Genomic DNA, 5,241 nt, shown 5'->3' on the forward strand with positions numbered 1-5,241 from the left:
TTCTGCCGTGGCTCCCATCATTTTGCACTGAGCGAAGCCAAGGTTTCTCCTGATTTACTCTAGCAAGAATCAGGCTCTAAAAAATCATCACATAAAATGCAATTACATTAGGAAAACCATCAAGTTGGAAAATGCAGCTCCTGGGAGTAAGAAAATGACAACACTGTTATAGTCCCTGTAACCTTAGCTCTGCCCTCTTGGGTAGTAAATGAGCCTGTACTATTTTTCCTGCAGGATGTCATTTCATTTTGTAGAATTGTGTAGCAAAGCAGCTGTTCAATATTTCTCTTAACTTCATCACGTATTCTGTGGTCCCATATCTCATTTGCTGCACATCAACCAAATCCTTTTGTGGGTTAGGTACTTTTCTTCTTCCTGTTTTTATTTGCTTTTGTATTGTTCTAATTACCGCAGTATATGTGTATTTCAAAACCAAGGCTGAATCTGTCCTCCCAACACACCCGCAAGGTTGAAACTTGTTCCATAGACAGAGACTGGAAGCAGGGCCAATGAGAAGTCCATTTCAGGCAAGGCTAGAATCAAGGCAGCAATATCCCAGCCTTTTGCATTAATTCTGTATTTTTTATTCCCTGGCTACTTTATACTGCCCAGTTCCCCAGTGGAAAAAGATGACATGAGCCTTATTTGTGAAAACCTCAAACAATAATGATAAATGAAGATGGAATGTCCTAGTGATGTTATGAATCCCTATGCAACAGCTCTGCCTTGTTCTCCATCCAGCAAAACCAAAACAGAAGACCCACCAATAACCAAAATAATTGTGCTGATGGATTATAATGAAATCTATTGTAATTTCCCCTAGAGTTTTACAGATGAAACAATCAAAAAACCATCTCTAGCCACCTCTCCTGTCTAACACAGGCCATAGCATTTTTTATATCTGTTGCTGTATCAAGCTCATGTTTTCGGGTTGAGCTAGAACCTATTTTTAAACATGGTGGTTGTTGTTGTTGTTATTATCTTATGTTGATAGTAGTTGGCTAAGCCAGCTCAAGCCATGGCATCCCCAGTGACAGAATTCAGCCCTTATTGACTTTGAGCCAGTCTGGTTAGTGGATTTGTCCTCGCTCTGCAGTTTAGCCTATCCTCCACACCCACCTTGGACTGCTGGCCACACAGGGGGCGTCATCTGTACATGAATGATTTGGGAGGCACTGGAAACAGTGGGACAGATCACAACATTTTTGCTGCAAGATAGGATTTGATGAGAAAGTAATTAGTTTCTGCTGACAATGCCTGTTCTTTCTGGCAGCAAAATACCCTGCTGAGAAGTTAGGGTTTAACAAAGCAGAAGTCAGGAATTGAGAGAGGCTGGAGAAAAGGTAAAGAACTTTGGGAAAGCAGGTGAGGTTTAGACATCTGCTAACATTTTGGTCAAGTATCTTCACAGAAAGACAGGCTATATTCACTTAAAATTTTCAAAGAATGAAGGAACCAGCCGACAACTTGATAAATCGCTCTCCCTGTCAGAAATTTTGCCTGAATGTTTCTGTCTTTTATTTAGCTTTTGATGGGGTCTACTATGTCTTTTTCTGTTAGGATAAAATCTACTTTTCTAAATTAATCTGATGCATTTATAATTTCTGTTTGTACACACATGCATGCATAATTCCTGAAAATATTTGGAATATGTATAGTATGGAACTTCCTAAAATTTCAGTATAAACAACTGAAACTCTTCACCTAAAGTCTAACTATATCAGGATGTGCTAAAATATAAGGTTCTACATCCTCTGTCAAAAATTTAGCATAGCAAAAGCCAATTTTGTTTACAGAATATAATATCTGAATATTGACCCAGTGGCTAAATTCATGCCAGGTATCTGTGGTTTAATTGCAGATGAATCCCAGAGTGTGTTGGATCACATCATACTGAGGTTTGGAGCCACTTATGTTCTACTGCAGGTTAAAACACACACACAAGGAAATAGAAGATAGGCAGTAATACTACCTCAGAGTACAGCACAGATTTTAGGCTAAACCATCCATAAGATTACTAGAAAAAGGTCTGTCAAACGAGGGATAATTCAAGAATTTAAGTGTAGTGAAAAATTCAAGCTGGAATAGTCACTTCAGAAATTATGATACTAGTAGCTTGGCATTGGTTTGCAAATGTTGAATGTAGGACATGGTAATAGGGCCATATTCCACCAGTGCAGTAGCTGTAAAAGCTAGGAACCACAAAGGCATTTAACAACTCTTTGTAAATGTCACAAGTTCCTAATTCAATCCTTTGGCACTTTTCTAAAAAATCATTATGGAAGAATCATTACGTGACAAAGTAACGAACTCTCCTGTTTGTACTAAAGAAACAACCCTCACTCATCAACTTGACTTAAAATTAGGAACAGGAGCACAGAACATAACCTCACAAACAATAGCATAAATCCATTGTCACCTCTTAGAATGAGTGGGATTATCTGGGATTGACCATCATGTGGCTGAGGGCAGTATCTGACTGAATATCATTTTTCTTTGTAGCATTCATAGAATCATAGAATGGTTTGGGTTGGAAGGGACCTTTGAAGATCATCTGGTCCATAATGCTGGAAATGGTGGTTCCACTGTAGTCCAGGAGCTGTACGTGAAATGCGCAGGAGGGTGGATTGTACTGACAGCGGAGGCTCGGTTCTCGTGGTGGGTGACAGTGCATCCTGCCAGCATAGGAAGTCAGGGTGGGAGCCAGCCTGGCCAGAGAGTGAACACCTGTGAGACAACCTGAGCTCCTCATGTACCAATCACCTGAAAACAAGCAGACACATTCACAGTGATGGTGGAGCAACTTGAATCCTCAGACTGACTCGCTTGGGACTTAATTTCTAAATATTTTGGTGATTGTGGATAGAACCTTACAGAACCGGGACCCTAAGCCATATCTAAATGTCTTTGCTTCTGTCTTTGCCAGTCTGTGGTAATCTTTACTCTGAGCTGAGACTAATCAAGTTCTTTTAACTCAGGACCCCCCAAGCTATCCTTATTCTGTTGGATGAATTATACTGTTGTGACATGTCTCAACCTGCTGTTTGAGTCAGTTAGCTAGCTACCCCATTTTACATTCCTGGCACTTCAAAACACAGACATTAGTTATGTATGCATGCAAGCCAACCCCAGTGTACTCAGAAATGCAACAAAAAATCCCATGGTAGTTTGAAAATACACAGTACAATCACTCAAACAGGAGGAAATGTGAATGCCACAGTCAGACATATTGTCATATTCCAATGTACTCCATACAAGTACCCCAAAATCATGAGTCAACACCCCAGAAGTCATGTTTTAGAGGAAACAAGGTTTGAAAAATAATAATAAATTGTAAGAATTGCATTTCAGGTGGGCTGAATCACTCCTTGAGGTACTAGTCATCTTCCCTTGTCTGTGAAGGAAATATTGAGCTTTTTGGTTTAGAAATATATGAAAGAAATCTGGGCCATGAATCCAACATCTTGACCATACAAAGAGACTCCCTAAAGCACAAAGTCAGTTATCAAACCATGAGAACAGAAAAACCATGAGAACAGAAAAAACTGAAATGCTCTGGATGTACAGAGTTGAACTTGTGTAAGAAACAAATGTGACCCACATCGTACCTTTCAGTAGAAGTCAAGACAAAGACTTCTAGAAGCCAAAATCTCTCCTGAAAGGAAGAACAGCAACTGCCCATGGTACCTCCTTTGCTAGTTAGTTGTAGGTCAGAGTATGCACGTGGTGATACTGCTCTACAGACTGTCTGTTGTACCCTGTGCAGGCATGAAAGCTGCTCCCTGCTAAAGAAAACAAATGCAAGAGAGAACTGTTGTTGGCTTATCTCTTCCACTGAAACTCAGGCAGCTGTAATGTCAGCTCAAGCCAGATTCCCACAAAGGGGTGAAACTAAGCATATAATCTATCCTCAAGATGAACTTGGGTCAGGCACTTCCGTGATACTGCTCAGCATAATTGTGGGTGGACATCATGCACCACCTCATTGAAAATGTACAGAGCGATGCAGTGAGGAAAAAGTCCATTGGGAAGGAAAAATTTTGGGAATCTAAACTGGAGATGCTTATCATTAATAACCATGGCTCCCAGTCAACCCTCAGCCTAACTTCCACAAACAAACGGCATTGAGGTAATAGTAGTGACTGCAGAGGTAGGGCTACCACGGCCTTCTACAGCAAGCCAAAAATTTAACAAATTCCTCAGAAAATGGAATTAAGAAATAGCCACTTTTTTCTATTTTTGATTTTCTTATGGAACGTGAGTTATGCTCCCTCACCAATGACAGACATTGAACTCATGCTGTATTAGAAGGAAAAATGCATAATAACCCAGGAAATTCTCAGTGTTCACTTTCAGACATAAGGGTGTCATTCAGAACTCATAGATCACATGTATGTATCAGTCATAGAGAGCACAGAAGAAACCAAAGTCCCTCAGGAAAGATTCTGCTGTGAACTTCTAGCCTAAGGTTTTTCTCAAATATGCCAGGCAGAAGGAAATTCAATTTTCATTAACCTCATTAAGCCAGATACTCTTCTGCCTACTGAGTGCATATTTCAGTGAGGCAGGTAAATGTACAGTCTGTTTAGACTCTATTTTCATCTATTGTTTAATATGTTTATATATGATCAAGTCCTCTTCACTCATTTAGCCATTGTAGTTGTGCTCTGTGCAGAAACTCACATAGATAAACGCGGGTTAGTGAAGAGAGGTCATTTGCATTTTGGTATTTGTCAGTGTGACATGAAAGCAGTTAATGTGCAAGGAGGCATCAGCTGCATGTTATTCTGTATTTTGCTTTCAGTGTTTATAATTTTTTTGTATAAGGAAACAGACAAATATTCAAGAATAATAGAGATGCAGAGAGAAGTAACTTGAGCAAATCCAATCTTCACTCCACACTTGTGGCCTAGTCCTGGACAGTTTGCCTGCTTCTTACCAGTAAGCTGACAGACCTTGGAAGATAAGGACTCCCTGAAGACAAAGTATGGGTAGGTTGCTCCTGTGTTACCCTACTCCAGCCTTTAGGTCAAGGAACGTGTAATGTATCCTGAGATTTCAGAAGGAGCTCTTGGATATTCAGGGGTTTTTTAATCAACTCATTTATCTACTTGACAGAATGTACAATTTAAGTTTCTTATGTATAAGATAGGATGTCTAGGTGTCCTGCAACGTTAAGAGGCTAAAAAAACCCACCCCGGAGTTCTTCAAGTAGCTCTTTCTCATTGTAAGCCATGCTTG

The sequence above is a fragment of the Strix aluco genome, chromosome 19, assembly GCF_031877795.1.
Source record: "Strix aluco isolate bStrAlu1 chromosome 19, bStrAlu1.hap1, whole genome shotgun sequence".
NCBI classification, from domain to species: domain Eukaryota; kingdom Metazoa; phylum Chordata; class Aves; order Strigiformes; family Strigidae; genus Strix; species Strix aluco.